This window comes from Corythoichthys intestinalis, chromosome 6 (genome assembly GCF_030265065.1).
Source record: "Corythoichthys intestinalis isolate RoL2023-P3 chromosome 6, ASM3026506v1, whole genome shotgun sequence".
Taxonomy (NCBI): Eukaryota; Metazoa; Chordata; class Actinopteri; order Syngnathiformes; family Syngnathidae; genus Corythoichthys; species Corythoichthys intestinalis.
Window position 1 is genome coordinate 27409548 of NC_080400.1, and position 18211 is coordinate 27427758.

Genomic DNA, 18211 nt, shown 5'->3' on the forward strand with positions numbered 1-18211 from the left:
TGTAAATTGTAGCCACCCATATAGTAGTCATGTGCCGGTATAGATTCTGAAGGTATGATAACCCTAAGCAAAAATATCACATCGCAATTACAGCTCTAAAATGTGTTACTTTGAGATATTTGGGTTAAAAAAAAAATATTGATTGAACAGGATTTTTATTTTTCAAAACATATTAGCAAATTGGACAAAATAATTTTGAATTAAAAAAATACAATTAAAAAAAAACTAAAATATTGTAAACAAAATTAAAATAAATGCAGTCCTTTAGCTGAGCGTAAACCCACAACCACAGCTCAACATCATTACCATCAGAACAAAAATATTTGATTTTTTTTTCCCATAAAAAGCATGTGTGTATGACTCGTATCATGTTTACATTATACACACACTCTTTCTACAAAGCCAGTTGCCAGAGAGAAAAAAAAAACATGTTTGGCCACTGCTAGACACACTAAACACGCTGGAGTTAACTCTCATAACTGGTGGGAAACGTTCATGATAGTGTTTACTAACCTTTAGTTTTGTATGAATACGAAATCATATTGGACATTTTGCCTCCTCAGCAGCCACCCTCCACAAACATGTTTTACATATTGGTTGGCCCTCCTCTTCTAAGCCGTGGCCATCTGCAACTTTTCAGTAGCCAAAGTATTCCCATACCAGCGATTTCGTTGTCTTTGATGGGGGGGAAACGTTCAGGAGTTTCACCTTCTCCAGCCATCCTGTAGCACAGCCGACTTACTAACACTGAACAACAACCGGTGGGAGAGGGTTGAGTCTTGCAGATCCAAGCAAAGGATTTCTCCCTGCATTTTTGGGACATAAAAAATACTGTTGGAATGGTGTGACGGAAAATTTTTCCGGTTTTGAAACCATGAAGTTTTCATACCATGGTCAGTGTAATCTGATTACTTTTTTCAGTAACGAGTTATCTAACGCGTTCATTTTTCTACACCAGTAATCTGATTAAAGTTAGTTTCCTTAGTGTCTCCGCATTACTATTTTTTCATTGCCACATAACGTATGTAGAATGAAGAATATTGTAGTCCTTTACGAAGAGCATTTTGAATAGAAAATGCTAAAATAAAAGCTTCCCGGTACGTGTTTCCATGACAACCTATTAGCTATTTCCTGTTTTGGTCTCGCGTCACGTGTTGTGGGACTGAGGCGGGTGGGCATTTTCGCCGAGTGTTGAGACTTTGCGAGGGAATGTTGATCTGTGGATATCCATGAATAAAGGTGAGTATTTTTCCTTCATTCTGGAGAGTATCAGCAAAAGGTTGGACCCCCTACATGCGCGGCCGTTTCGAAGCTTTGCCGTAGCAACGACAGGCAGTCATTTCTCCGAGTTGGCAAGCTTTGTTTACATCATATGTGTGTTCAACATTTATGCCGTGAGGTGATGTGTTCGTTTAGCATCTGTGGGATGTGTTGTAGGTCCGATTGAGTGTAAAGTGCTTAGTTGCCGCCACGTTTTGTGGCCAAATTGACCGCATGTGTGTTCAGAGGGGTACTTCCGGGTTGTTAATGTTCACGGCTGCACGCCCATCTGCGCCCGCCACCACCTTTGTGTTTGTTGCACTGTACAATCCACTTGTGTGTTGTTGATTATTGTGCCGTCAGTTTGCATTGTTTTACATTGGCACTGATATGCTGTTAACCATAACCAGAAATTCAGAAGTTTTGACATGAGGCTTGATCTTAGAGTTAACGGGGTTTAGTTGGTCTATGGAGTTGATTTCAACAAATTCCAAGCAGTTTGTCAGATATTTATTAGTTTCAGGGCTCCGGAGTGGCTAAGCTAGTGCGGAATTCTGATATTCCCCTTTAAATTCAATCATCAGACAGTCAATTACATGTGATGACATTTTTCTGTTGTCATTCTTATGTTGAGGCGGCAAAGGGAGAAAAATTGGCAAAAAGTGATAGATTACTTTTAAAGTAACTTAGTTACTTTGATAATGAAGTAATCAGTAAAGTAACTAGATTACTTTTTTGAGGCGTAATCAGTAATTGGTAATTAAATTACTTTTTCAAGTAATCTGTGACAACACTGACCATGGTATACCTTGAAACCCATAATTGGCACATGTCTACCATATAGTGCTTTTCCTCATTACTGTAGCAGGTTATCTGGAGCATATCCTAGCTAATGTTCACCCTAAATTGGTCGCCAGCCACTCACAGGATCGCAACATTTGCAGTCATGAACTTCACGAAAATATAATAATTCCTGGATTTTTCTTTTTTTACAAGTCTGTAGTCACGTAACAGATCTGTGCATTAAAAATGTCATTTTACTCAAAAAAGGTGATAAATTTAATTCACTTCACTCATCTTTTGTTGGAAGTGGTTTACCTTGAACCAAAATATTGTTAGTAGGTATTTTTCAATGTCACATTTGGAACTTAAACGCAATTTCTTTTCCCTGAAATAATCAATATTTCAAAACACAAATTGGTTGTGATACAAAGATAAGTGGGAGAGAAAATGGATGGATGGAATAGTTTTTCACTTATTCTAAATTGTCATCTCATAGGATTGTCCAGTTGAACTAAATATTGTGGCCATTCCGTCATCCCCTTGAGGACTACTACTCTCATACATCGAACTGAAAGGTTTCACTCTTTAATATGCTGAGGAGAATAAGAGATTAAAAAGATTGGAACCTGCCCTCTCCAGTCACTAAGCGTACACTCTATCGATAGCTGTTAAGCAGCTGGGGGATAGATTGGCCATAATAGACTTGGAAGGTCTTTATCTACTTATTGGACACAGGATTACATTCACCTAATGACAGTCAATACAAAAGCTGTGCTACAATTTTTCATACGAAAATACCTTATATTAGTGCATTCGTAAAACAGCTTTTGTATCTGGTCTTAGGTAGTATTCTTAGTGAAGCGTCCAGTAAGTATACTCACTGACACAGAGTTTGTGATGCTACACTGGACAGAGGAAGTTTTGTAGCTCCCCCTTCTCCTCATCCTTGCTGCGGTACACCGCTTTGGCTGCTTGACAGCTCTAAGGTTGCAAAAGCTGCGTGGCCACCATCTTGTTAACCTGCACAGACACAAACCACAAAACAAAAAGATAATACCTACAGTATTGTGTGTGTGTATAAAACACTGGAATGAATCTTCTCTTCACTGTACAGGATGTTGTTAGTGTGTGTGTGAAGTCTAGTGATAAATACTGGTAATAACTTGACTAACTGCTTATTAAAACAGAGAATAAACATGTTTTTAAAAAGAATCACTTGTAATACTGTACATTGACACTGTACGTGCACTGGACAGTGAAGCATTCAGGCAAGTCTATGCCTAAAGCAAGAGTTGGAAATTGGTTCTTATCTAGATTGCAGTTACCCAAAAGGTAAGGCAATGCTTTTCAACTGGTCCTACAACGCCAGGTACAGTGGGGCAAATAAGTATTTAGTCAACCACTAATCGTGCAAGTTCTCCCGCTTGAAAATGTTAGAGAGGCCTGTAATTGTCCACATGTGTAAACTTCAACCATAAGAGACAGAATGTGGGAAAAAAAAGCAGAAAATCACATTGTTTGATTTTAAAAGAATTTATTTGCAAATCATGGTGGAAAATAAAGTACTTGGTCAATACCAAAAGTTCATCTCAATACTTTGTTATGTACTCTTTGTTGGCAATAACAGAGGCCAAACGTTTTCTGTAACTCTTCACAAGCTTTTCACACACTGTTGCTGGTATTTTGGCCCATTCCTCCTTGCAGATCTCTAGAGCAGTGATGTTTTGGGGCTGTCTTTGGGCAACACGGACTTATAACTCCCTCCACAGATTTTCTATGGGGTTGAGATCTGGAGACTGGTTGGGCCACTCCAGGACCTTGAAATGCTTCTTACAAAGCCATTCCTTTGTTGCCCTGGCTGTGTGTTTGGGATCATTGTCATGCTGAAAGACCTAGCCACGTCTCATCTTCCATGCCCTTGCTGACGGAAGGAGATTTTCTCTCAAAATCACTCGATAAATGGCCCGATTCATTCTTTCTTTTACACAGATCAGTAGTTCTGGTCCCTTAGCAGAAAAACAGCCCCCTAGCATGATGTTTCCACCCCCATGCTTCCCAGTGGGTATGGTGCAATTCAATATTCTTCCTCCTCCAAACACTAGAACCTGTGTTTCTACCAAAAACTTCTATTTTGGTTTCATCTGACCATAACACATTCTCCCAGTCCTCTTCCGGATCATCCAAATGCTCTCTAGCGAATGCAGATGGCCTGGACGTGTACTTTCTTCAGCAGGGGGACACGTCTGGCAGTGCAGGATTTGAGTCCCTGGCGGCGCATTGTATTACTGATAGTAGCCTTTGTTACTGTGGTCCCAGCTCTCTGTAGGTCATTCACTAGATCCCCACGTGTGGTTCTGGGATTTTTGCTCACCGTTCTTGTTATCATTTTGACGCCACGGGGGGAGATTTTGCATGGGGCCCCAGATTGAGGGGAGATTATCAGTGGTCTTGTATGTGTTCCATTTTCTAATAATTGCTCCCACAGTTGATTTCTTTACACCAAGCGTTTTACCTATTGCAAATTCAGTCTTCCCAGCCTGGTGCAGGTCTATAATTTTGTCTCTAGTGTCCTTCGACAGCTCTTTGGTCTTGGGCATAGTGGAGTTTGGAGTGTGACTGACTGAGTTTGTGGACAGGTGTATTTTATACCAATAATGAGTTAAAACAGGTGCCATTAATACAGGTAACGAGTGGAGCCTCGTTAGACCTCGTTAGAAGAAGTTAGACCTCTTTGACAGCCAGAAATCTTGCTTGTTTGTAGGTGACCAAATACTTATTTTTCACTCTAATTTGGAAATAAATTCTTTCAAAATCAAACAATGTGATTTTTTTTTTTTTTTTCAACATTCTGTCTCTCATGGTTGAGATTTACCCATGTTGACAATTACAGGCCTCTCTAATCTTTTCGAGTAGGAGAACTTGCACAATTGGTGGTTGACTAAATACTTATTTGCCCCACTGTAAGATGTGTAAAACCATGTCAATGAATTTTGGATGATTCCAATTTACAAAACTCTTGCTGTCCAACAAAATTTCTGGTATGTCCGGTGTAAATAGCTCTCTTCAAGTCACACCCCAGCCTCTCAACTAGATGAAGGTTAGAGTTTCTGTGTAGCATAATTGTTGTGTTGCAACACCCTACCTCTTGATCTCTTGATCTTAAACTGTTGGACGAAAGGCCCCTATTTCTAGATGAACTTGGGAGTAGATTTTTCCATGAACAAGCAGTCCACGCCCTTAGGTGTTAAAGCACACCCATATGGCTTGGGGCTCTCACATGAACCCCAATCTTGTTAATGTTTGACGTATGTTAAATTTGTCAACAGAGATGGAGCTTTCTTTACACCTTCAGTTTGTCCGTTTGGACACACTTTTTATCCTTACCATCATACGGATAATTAAGTGTGAGAAGCGTTTGTTTTGTTTTTTTGGTTTTGTTTTGTAACATGTCTTGTTGCTGGCAAATTTGTTCAAATAAATGTTTTTCACAGTTTCCTGTGATAGTTGTAGTAATCTAAATTGTAAGCGTACAAGTACAATAGTCCAAAATGTCTTGCGCATATTAAAAAATGAAGGTTTAGTAGCAACTAACTGTTGTGTCTGACTATTTAACATTATTAAACAAAGACCTGAGTCCCTGACTTTCTTGTTCCATACATTGCCTGATACCACTTTAATTCTGAATAAGTCATTCCAGTCGACAGCTCTTACTTAGCCTTCTCCTCTCCTTCCTCTTCCTTCTGCAGGGTTGTTGACTTTCTCTTTCAACACTGCCAGGAGGACGCAACGGAATGAGGATAGGAATAAAAGAGTAACACTTCTTTCTTGAAGCTTATCCCTTGACAGCTTTTGTGTCTGTCGCAACGAAGGGTGGGGGAGATATTGGCCAAGATGCTGGGGGCCGAACATCACTTTGAGCTTTGGGCACCAATATCCCTGCTTGGTTTGTGAATAAAAACAAGCTTTCAATCCCGTCCTCGCCTGGGCGCCTAGAGGTGAGGGAGACCTTTCTTCTCAGTGTTTTGTTGCTTCTTTTGTCAAAACAAGAGTTAAGCGGCGACAGCCGTCTTTAAATCCCAGAGATTGATGTCTTAGCTTGTGTGTGCCCTTTGATTAATGACAGGAAGGTACCCTTGCACAAAATGTCGAAGCAAGCTCTTGAAAAATAAGGGTTTAGTAAGACATTGAGGAAATCTAGTTAGGTTGTGTACAGTGAGTACACTTTAATTAATGTGTTCAAGTCATAGGGAGCTACAAACACAGTCATCAGAGAGAAACCCTGTCTGCAGCAAAACTACAAAAAGTGACTTGAGACAATGTGAGGCATTTGTTAGCATATTAATTGCACAGTTTCAATCCTAAAACCTAAAACAAGGAACACTAGCTGAATAAAGACAGATGTGTATAGAGGTTATGGGTGCTTCTGCTTGGGTTAATGTGTGGTTAAATTGGTTTTGCAATGCAACTGAATGATTGAATGATTTCCTTGATTTCATATTCAAAAATTTTGTGGCTGTTTTTGTTGCGATTGAGATCACTAGTCACTATAAATTCCTGACAGTTTAGTGATGAAACTACATGTGGATTGGTACACTGAGGTCCTGTTATTATAGTTGTAACCCTGACAACGGGGCTTAAGCGTTTGCCTCAACAGATGCTTTTTGTGAGCGGGCCAAAGTGTGGAAATGCTACTGTGGGAATGTCGCAAAACATTTCCTGTGGTGGAAGCCACAACTCCCAGTTACGATGGGATTCTCTAAGTGCCTCGGCAGGTTATTTACGCACTTCACCGCACGATACGCTGGGATTAATGAAAAATGGCTGAGTTATATTTAAAGTGTTTTTTTAAACACTCACTGCAGAAGAGGTTTGTCAGCTTGGCATATCTCACACCTGACTGACAGTCGATGAACCAAACTGTAAATGACTCAGACAGTGTGAGTCATGACTGAGTTATGTGTATATAACAGTATTTTTTAACATGGATCAAAAAATGTTGGTATATCACCCCTCACTTTTAAAACTTGATAACATTTTTCACTGCTTTCCCTTGTTTTACGAGGTAATAATGACCCGATAAAGCCGTAATATTTGAAATAAGACGCAGTACAGGCAATGTAATAACCACCGGATATTGTGCAGTAGGGTAGCGACAATGCATTACTGTATGAGACAATTGAGGAATATGAGCCAGTTAAATTATGATGCAATACCAATGTGTATCCAAAATTGTATTAATATAATGTAGTTTAGCATTGGATTTTATACATGATTTAGTTTCATATTTAATGTTTCATTTTTCAAAATACTTAATTAACAGCAATGGATAACGGTTAAAATTAACAGCAATGGATAAGGGTTAAAATTAAGATCTAGTCCCAGTTAAGAATGATTTGACAACCAGCATTTAAAAAAAGCAATCCTTCAAATGAGAACACCGACATTGTCACACGTTCACACTAAAGGTGTTAGTATGATTAATGGCGTATTGTCGCGCCGCTTGAGCAACGCCATTGGGACCCCACGAGACTTCCACTGGGACCACGACTTTCCACAGCCTCAGCCCAGTGAACTGAATGCCTTCGGGCCTCTCTGCAGTTGAAAATCGTTCACACAAATTTGAGTCTGAAAGGGGGACACCAGTTGTTGTTGCAGTTCTTGTGAATTCTGCCAGGCAACATTTTAAACAGTGTCATTATGCAGCTGACCAAACAGCATTCTTCCTTCCAGCAACGCCACTGGACTGTGCACAGATTAGGCACCATCTTGTATTCCCGCTGTTCTGCCGCATTGTGGCACCGCTATGCATCAGCTTTAAAGGTCAGCTGGTTGTCGGACATTCACACATTACAAAAGTCTCTACTCACACTGGTAGACTGCCAGTACCTCAGTCTTTTAGGACTGAAAAAGCTCAGGTTCAGGGTGAAAATGCATGCATTTATTTGGGTGTGGTTAGCGAAAGCTGCCTTAAGCAACAACAACAAGACCCCCACCAGCTCACGTTGTGGCACAATTGAATCTTGACATTATTCAGTTTTGTATTCATTGAGTCTAAGCATACCTTAAGCATACTTTAAGTATATGGTGCAAAAACGCGCAAAACACTCAGGTGACTTGAAGTTCCGCTCAAAGACCCCCAATTTGGCCAACTTTCAAAATTGTCCGATATGCATGTGTGATACATCATTGGAAAGCTTAAAATTTCAATTTTCTCGGGGAAGAAAAATTATGACCAGGAGGGCATTTTAAAAAATAAAAATGTTTTTTAAACAGCAAAACCCTATCTGTAGGTGAGAGCCTTACAGACACCATGATTTTAATGAGATATTAACCCGTACTTACCTTTTTTTTTTAATCCAAAGCCTCCATGTAGCATGTATCACTGAGTGTCAAGACACAGCTGGGAATGGCCAAAGGCTGGATTTTTGGGGGATTTTATGCGTGAAACATGGTAATATAACAAGGGTCACAATGCAGAAATCGCAGACATCGAGGAGTGGTCGAGATTTTCTTTTTCACATACTTTAATGGCCCTAATATAAGATGGTGTTTTTTGCATTGAAATTAGACTGAAAAAGAGGGGGTCGTCATATTCGCGGTCTAGACGTTATACCCATTCACGACACTAGATGGCGCTAGATATCATTTAAGCGATATTTTGTCATTACAGATTTCAGCTACTCTCAAATTTAACCAGTTTGAATTATTTTATTGCAATGTTTTTCCTTATTCAGATTTGTTTCAAGACTACAGTTACAGTTAAACTTCACTTTGATGGTTAATGCAGTTATTGCAATTTTGTTGTTTTATCACAATAGATTGGTTTATTTACATTTCAAAAACCTGAAACCATTCATTTACGAATGTGATTGCACTTTAGTTTACAGATTTAAATGTTCAGATATTAAGATTTGAATGAGGCAAAATAACATGCTTTTGCTCTCAAATATATTGTTAGAATCATTTGTTTCTGTAATTATTTTCTGGATAAAAATTAATTTGGTGTTCAAAAAGTCTTTTTTTCAAATTTGAGTCTTGAAAAAGAGGGGATCGTCTTATATTCAGGGCCGTCTTATATTCGGGCCAATACGGTATTTACCCTTTTAAACGTTTTTTTAAAAATATTTTTCTTTGTTTGGATCGATTATTTATCATCTAATATATCGGACAAAATGCGACAGTAACGAAAAAAATACAATTAAGCGATAGTTTTGAGGTACATATCTTTGACTTTTTTACAGACGCCATTTTTTTTTCATTGTGACATAATTTGTTTTAAAGTTTAAAATATGTGAATGAATAATTTTTTAAAGTCTTTTTATTTTAAATGAAATATGAGACATCAATAACTGATTCAAAGCTAAAAACGACAGACATTTTGAATAATAAATATAATTAATTACCTTCGTTTTATGGCCGGGTTGAAACAAGTGTGGTCACGCAACGTCTGTAAACAGGGTAAAACGGACAAATTAAAAATAGTTCAGGGGCTTAATGCGCCGTGAATCTGCTATGGCAGCATATAGACATATTGTTCTATCAAACACAACAGTTGTTTTGGCTTAAAGTACAGCAGTTTCTTTTAAAGAGGAGTGCAAGAGCAGAAACTGTTTTTTCAGTCTTGTCTGTGTTTTCCGCCATATATATATATATATGTTGGAACTTTAATCTTTCTCTGGGGGAACTGTTTGAGGATGTTTTTACGATGTCTGAACAGGCAACAAACGGCCTTTGGCAAACAGATCTACGTGACAATTGAGGGGAGTTGTAAGGTAAGACTCACGCTTTTGAGATCAGCTGAGGTTAAATAGAAAAACGAGTGGAGGAGTGTGGGTGGTGGGGATGGAGGAGTGTCTCGAAGATAAGGGAGGTGTGAGTCAAGAAGCTAAGAGCAATGGTGATAGCAAATATGCTGTTGGATTACAGAAACTTGATAGAAGAGTACATAAAATCATACCAGGCTGTGAATGTCTACAGGTGATGGGCACCTCATACATGCACCACCTCATTGGATGACAATTTTACATATAAAAACAAAAAAAGATAAAGATTAAGCAGTACAATGACTTGCAATACAATGCATTACATTATATACAATACAATGCATTGACATACTATAAATAGTCTTGTTTAGACACCTAATGTAATCATTGGGTATTTCTGTACTCGAAACACAATAAAGTCATGATCATGCATTAAATAAAAAACACTGCATTTTCTTCAAAGTCCAAGCTCTAGATTTTGTCTTCTGCTTACAACAACTTGAGCAATGAGCATGTGACGTGATGGCCTTTCCTCTGCTCATAGTTTCTATCTGAGTAGCAAAGCTGTCATTCTACCAACCATGCCGCTGCTGTGATGATAAATCTATTAATGCCAGTGTTTACACACTGGCAGATCGTAACCAACTGTGTGGAGAAGCGTTACGTCTACTTCAATGAGGATACAAGCTAGTGTGTTGTACAGCCTGTTGTGTATACATAGTGTTGTGTATACACAGAAAGTGGAGAAACTGGACGCACTTATTGAACATTACATACTACTCTAATAACATTTAGATCAGTGGTTCTCAACCTTCCTAAAGGTACCGAACTCCACAAGTTTCACATGTGAAGTTCACCAAACACTTTAGAATTAGATAATAAATTTAAAAAATTTTCAAAATTCAAATCTGATATAGCCAAGCTAGCAAGCTAACATTTAAGCAAATTCCTGTCTTCTGTTCAAATTGCTTTATACTTTGAAAGCATGTTTTTAAACATGTCAAAATTTGGGTTCATGCTGGGTTTAGGTCTGTTGTACTTCCTCATACCCAGTACGAGTCAACCTTCCACTGAGCAAAACAAGTTCTCCTCCAATCAGATAGAGGGCTAGCAGTTGAAAGAAATGGAATAAAATATGTAAATTGGGGTTAAACCAGTTCAAAACCTGGTATAAACCACCACTTTGCCGAGATGTAGTCAGTGTATGAAAATACGGCCCTGCGTGTCTTGACCTTCGTCAAACCCCTGAAATTTAACTCACTGAACCCCTGGGGTTCGATCGAACCCAGGTTAAGAACCACTGATTTAGATACAAACAATGAATGAGAAAACGTCTTAACAGGTTTTTAAAACCTGTGAGACCTCACACATGGAATGGAAATACCAAGAAGAAATAACAAGTAGAAGAATCAAAAGAATCTAAGGTGACGCTAAATTTTCTTTTATCTGGCCACATGCTGCAGTTTTAAACTTTTATCAGTTTATTGTGATGAATGACTGCTGTGATATAAAACACAAACACCCCATACAACCAAGTGTCCAGCAATGGAGCCTGATTGGCCATCATTCTGCTTCGTATCCCATCAAAGATGAGGTTTTAATAACAACAAGGATTAGCCATTGTAAGTATTGAGCAGTTTTCATATTTAGGAATGACGGCCTCGGGATAATCTCTCAATAATTTCTGACAATTGCAATTTTTAGATTGGAAGGGGTGAAAATTTAAGTTGTCCAATAATCACTTTTTAACCACTAACCGATATTTTCCAACTCCAAAAATTCAATACCAGTATCAAACCAATACCGATATAAGCGGTCGTGGACTTAACATATTATGGCTAATTTTATTGTGATGCCCCACTGGATGTTTTAATAATGATAAATTTAACAAATTCAAGGTTTTCCAAAAAACATTCTGTGAAAAATTTGAGAGCAACTTCAATTAAAGTTATGGAAAAACTGCCTATATTGCACCACTGTTTTTTGGTGTACAAAGTACAAAGTGCCAATAAAGCACTAAAGCCCCTTTCAGACATAGGCTGAACACCGGTTAAATCCTGGGATTTAAACGGGTACCCCTTATATCTGAGAGCAATTTCCCAGGTGGACTGACACTGAGATGACACTGACAATAACCGGGTCGCATCCTAGTATAATGTCCGGGTGTTATCCGGGACGAGGCATGTGTGAAAGCAGCTGTTTAATTCCCAGGTCACAGCTTGAAGGCTGATCGTCATTTCCTCTTTTTTCGCAGTATGACAAAAAGAGGTAAACAGATATCGCAATTATCATCAACATGGCAAACTGGAAAGCTAGCATAATTAAATTGGTAACGTAACGAAATTAAATTGCTACTGGATCTTAGAGGCGAGGAAGAGACAGTCCATCGTCCATCTTTGGAAATGTGTGGTTTATTTTGTTGTCGATGAAGACTAAAAATGACAATGTCCGGGTTATAGAATCCCACCCACCACACAGAGAACACTGAGTCGCTAACACGGGACAAGTCTGAACGTTTCCAACCCGGGTAATTCCTGGTACACTTCCCCATATCTGAAAGCCTTGACACAGGTAAATCCCGTCTTTACATTATCTTACACAGGAATTTAGCGGGATATAAGTCTGAAAGGGGCTTTATTCTGTCCTCAATCTGTGTGTGGGTAGACAAATCAACAGAAAGCGAACAAATCAGGCTCTACAGAGAAGTCAGATGCTGAACCAAAGTTGAATTGCCGTTACTGTGGTCATCTTTTTCTTGACAAGAGCACTGATACTTTTTTTGTAAAACTGAAAACAACAAAACATTGTGTCAATAATATGAGACAAAGTCACGAAATAAAGCAAAGTAAATACCACGTATCAATTTGATTAGCAAGTACAGCTTGCAAGAAATGAAATTATGCAACCAAGTTTAACCACAAATGCAAATAAAACGAAAAATACACATCTCCAATATACTAAGCAACGTTCATGAATACAAAACAAAGGAAGAATATAACTTCCAAGGGATGCTTGTATGAGGCACAAAAAACGTGATGAGATGGCAAGAACTGCTGTGGTAGATTTGCTGCAGACATTATCTCATCCATTTAGCTTTATTCGCAATGAGCTCGCGTCGACATTTGATTATGTCAGGAGAAAGTGCTGTAACTGATCAAAACTAATTACACCTAAGCTCCAGCAGTGGACGACAAAACACCAGAAACACAAGCAGGCAGGCAATAAGTAGACATGACAGCACTGCCATATGCGATATTATCTGATATCATTTTAAAATGCTTTTATCGGACGATATTGACAAGTCTAATGAAAACGGGAACATTAGGCTGAATTATGAAACTCATTTGGTAATCAGTGGTGAGGAAAAAAAGTCCCTGCAAGCACAGTTAAATTGTATTTAACTTTAAAGTACAATGCAGTTAAAGTACTTTTGTTAAAAACTTTTGCATTAATAGTAATTACGTATGTCCAAATATAATTTATCGTATGTGGGTGACATTCAAATGTCATCTTCAGAGAAGTACTGTATTTTTTTTTAACCTAGTGTTAATGTTGCTGCTCGGCAATGTTATTCAAAACATTGATGGTAAATTGAAAAAAAGTGTAGTTCGAGACATACTTTCACCTTCACTGCTTCACTTGTTTTTACCATATTTGGTGAGTCGGTTTAGAGGTCACAGACTGTATGTGTAGGGAGAAACACAAATGACACTGCAGGATTAAGACAATTAAACATCTACTTCTGCATGAAGTACAAAAATGATTTTGTTCCGTGTCCTTTAATGTGTCATCCATTTATCGACCTTGATCACTTTCTGTGTATCATCTCATTCAACTTTCATTGTGCTCATCAAAACTTTCTGCTTGTTTACCTACACTTTTCAGCATGCAGGCTGTTTGGTGAATATTTAATGAGTGTGCTAAAACATTTCTGATGGATGCTGATATTAACCACGTCAAGAGTTTAAATCATATCTTGCATTGCTGCCAAATATCCACTAGCCAGCATTGCCTGGTAACTGCATTGCAAATGTGTTCATTAGTCAATAATGTTTAATAAGTCACCTGATGCTTTTAAGCCACTGTGGATCAGCTGGATTTTATTTTCTTCATTCATTATAGCACCTAGGGATGGGAATTGATACAATTTTTACGATTCCGATTCCATTATCGATATTGCTTAACGATTCGATCCTTTATCGATTCTCTTATCGATTCTAATTTGGGGGAAAAAAAGAACAAACTTTTTGATTGGCATCGAGTTTGTTTAATCAGAAGTCACAACCTTACAAACTCACAACGAGGTCAAAAGATTGCCTGGTTCACCAGACTCACCGCTGTTCCAGCTATTGAGCCTGGCCACCATTCAGCGGATACAATTTCTAGGGTGGAGCAAGCCACAGCAAACAGACAGCGGAGTGGACCAATCAGCGACGGGCAGACGTGACGTTAGTAAAACGACAAGGGCAGGACGAGGGACTTGCACGCGGAAGTAAACATACGAGGAGAGCGGAGTTTATTCAACATGGCTAGCGCGAGACAGACTGTTGTCAATGACTCGTGTCGATGTGTTTTTGGTATTTTAAAACTGATTTTACTGTGGATTGGAACATATTCTCGGCTCTCCTGTTCACCATCTGTGTTGTTGTGGAGTCAACTTCCGACGCGCAAGAGTGACGTTTCTCGTTAAGAATACGTCATGCAAATGAACGAATCTGATTTGTCTATTGATTTTATACCTGCTCGAGAGGCCGTTAATGGGCTGGTTCCCAGACTTTTCTCTCAGTGTTTTAAAAATACAGGGAGAACAGTCTGGCTGTGCCAGGCAAGTCAAAAGAGGCCTAAAGCCTCAATGTTAACTGTGGCAATACGTGGCAAATGCACAAGAATGTGTAACATTTTACTGAAACATTTTTCTACTAGAAATAAAAAATATTGGTATATATTGGCATATAGGTCGTTGTTCTGCCTTTGGCAATATGTGTTAAAGCAGGGGTCCCCAAACTTTTTCCTGTGAGGGCCACATAACTTTTCCCTTCTCTGATGAGTGGCCGGGGTCAGTTTGTAACGGAAAAAGTATGACGATTGCAGGAGTGCCTAAATGTAAAAAATTATTGTTTTTCAGAAAGCCACAATCAAATAACCCTTTCGGGATTCTTCACAGAACAAAAGTAAATAAAATAATTATATAATATAATATAGTAAATAATATTAACACTATTAATTCAATAGATAGTAACCAAATAACCCTGTCTGAGTTCTTCACAGAAAAAGGCCAGGAAATAAATAACACTATTGAGAAAAAAATAAAATAAATTCAAAATGCTCGCTGGTATTGTTCAGGGGGCCGGACCAAATGCGGAGGCGGACCATATGCCGTAGTTTGGGGACCCCTGTGTTAAAGTGTATTATTTACCATTATATTGAAATGCATGCCTTTTAGTTTTTATGGTGCTTCACGCTCAAGTGGGGGCGCCCTTGCGCTTCGTCACGCAAAGAAGAACGCGCTCACGTGAAGACAGCGTGCTGCATCCAAGCGAGTGAGCGAGTTAGTGAGAGAGGGAAACACTGCCACGAGCCTACGTTCTTTGTTAATGTTTGTAAAATATCTACAGAGGCAACGCCCGTATGTATCCTCTTTTGTGTTGTTGTTGTGTGTTTCCACTCGCGATCGGACACTTAAATCCAGTGTTGTAGTGGTTTGAACAATGTGCTAATGCTAGCGAATGCATGCTAACCATTTGTGTTAGTACTGTATTAGCAGCTAATAATCGCTGATTACGTTGATGCAAACCTGTTAGTTATTGGGGACGAAACTGATTTGTTTCATTTCTATTTTTAGTTTCACTCTTCAAGTGATGGTTGAATAAAGTCAACAAATTATACCAACGTCTTCTGCATCGTCATTTGGGAATTTAGCTAGCTGTATAGCCAGGACTGAGCCTTAGTGTCTCGGTGAGGACAGTGCAGTCGTATTCCCTCCCGATGCAGTTATCTCCACCTTGCAATGACTGCAAGTCGCTTTGTTGTAAATTTTCCTCGTGAAGTGAAAGCACACTTTCGAGAGTTTGAACCTACGTGCTGTCATTGTTATGTTTACGGCTGCAATGCTCGTGCTAAACCATTGTAATCTTTCATTTTCACCCTCTTTCCTGGTGAAGTGTAGCAAAACTTTGGAGTGAGTGATTCTTGGCGCCATGCTAGTTTTATGCGTCTGGAGAACAAGACGCGTCACGACGCAATATGCGTCTTTAGGAATCGTTTAGGCTTTTTCATTGTGATGTCGAGGCCTCGAAACACTAGGAACCTGTTCAGAATTGGAATCGGATTTCGATTCCCATCCCTAATAGCACCAGTATCAAACATGTTTTTTTCTTCCTTCATGAAATGGTAAATAAATTTTTAAGCCACAAATGTCGAACACAAATGGAAAGTACATGCGTCACCAGGCTAAACAAGACCAACAACAAATAATGCAAACAATATTGAGTGGTAATCTAGCTGGCATTTCAAAATATTTGCGGGTAGCTGGAGGGCAACAACAATAATTGGTTAAAATAATGTACAGTGGACCCTCATGATACGAGCATCTCACCCGACGAATTTTTCACGATATTAGCATCGTCATGAGAGAAAGTGAGTCTCATTACTCGAGCAAATTTTCACCATACGAGCACCAGAAAAGTCTTTGTCTCGCTTGGCGTGTCCGATTCCCTTGGCACCCCACCAGGTGGCATGTTCGCTCTTTCGCTTGGTTTGCTCAGAATTGAAAGAAAGAAAGAAATAATAAGAAAACATGAAAACTGTGCGTGTATAAGCGTTCAAGATCTACAATCTGCACTATTGTCAAGACAAGGAGGCTATCATCATGGCGATGCCTGCTACAATTTTGACCACACTTGCTAATAAAAGAACTGGCATCTACTAGTATGGATGGCTCTCTCCTCCTGGTTGGCCGGCTTGCACTTGCGTTACGTCACTTCAGCCCGCATGATAAGTGCTTATATATAAATAACATTTTTTTTATACTTTTGTTATTTCTTGTTCTGATTACTTAGCCTTAAAAATTATGCCTTGAAACATTATTTCAGGGTAAAATGAATTCAATTTGAATTCAATTATTTCAAATGGAGAAATTAACTCTTGATACACGCACATTCACTTTACTAGCTTGGTTGTGGAACAGATTGTGCTCGTATAAAGGTCCACTGTACTTTGTCGGATAGTAGCTGTGCTTCTAAGTCGAAAAACAAATGGTTGCTATTTCATATAACTTCAGTTTTTAGGCACTGTTTTGCCTGCATGGTCATTAAAGCTTAAACTGTTGAGCAGAGCAAAACTGTTGCTCTGTTGTTACTAACCAAAACAGTTACAAAAGCCATGCTCACCGTACACATTGATTTTGTGCACAGCTTATCTAGAATACAGTATGCTAGTACTCTTGTTGTTTTTTTGTACCACCAAAAAATAGCTTGATCGTCAAAGAACAAGCAAATTACTACAGGGAGAAATGTACAACCTAGTTGTGAGTCTAGCTGGAATGTGGAGAGGAGAGTGTTGAGTGCGAAATTTATAATCCTTTTCATTGAATGTCCCCTTGATTTTTTTCTCACCACATAAACATCACATTTAACTGTGTAATAATCAGCAAAACACTGCTGCATCCCTCTATTATACACTCCTGCTGTGGCCAGTGAACATGAATGAGCTATCAAAACTATCTATCCAGCAGTTTTGTGTTTTCACAAGAGTTTTCATGACAACTCCCATGTTTAGCAGCAGACTCTCCGCTGTTACTTGTCTTATCTCCCGCTGCTGCTGTTTATTTTGGTGTGTTTAAAGTCAGGAATGTCCGAAAGAAGACATTAGCAGAGAATAAAAATGAGGTAATTTTCAAATTACTTTCTTCTTGCACTACATACATAAAACACATTAGCAGAGCATAAAAAAGAGGTAATGTTCAAATGACTTTCTCCTTGCACTACATGTATGCACACATTCATGTGTGCATGCTGACCATATAACCGTGCCACATTATTTGATCAAAGGTTAATGTTGGTAACATCGTCAGATAAGGATAATGCGCTACATCTTTAAGGCTCTGCTTACTTTCTCTTTACTTTGCTGCCAAGACATTTCCTGTTGTTTTGCAAATTATTACTCACACATTCTTAATGTTTGCTCATAAATGCGTTTTCACAAATAGACAAATAAAATATTTCACACTTCAATGGAATTGATGTTTGTATACAAGTAATTAAAACAAGGTGGTACGTTTGCATAAGTATAGCATGCACATACAACTACCAACTTTTCAGGATGCTCAAATTATCCCCACTAACTTATAAGCAACCTTATTTGCATTATATAATGACTTCAGTTATATTGGTAATTTAGATTGCCTT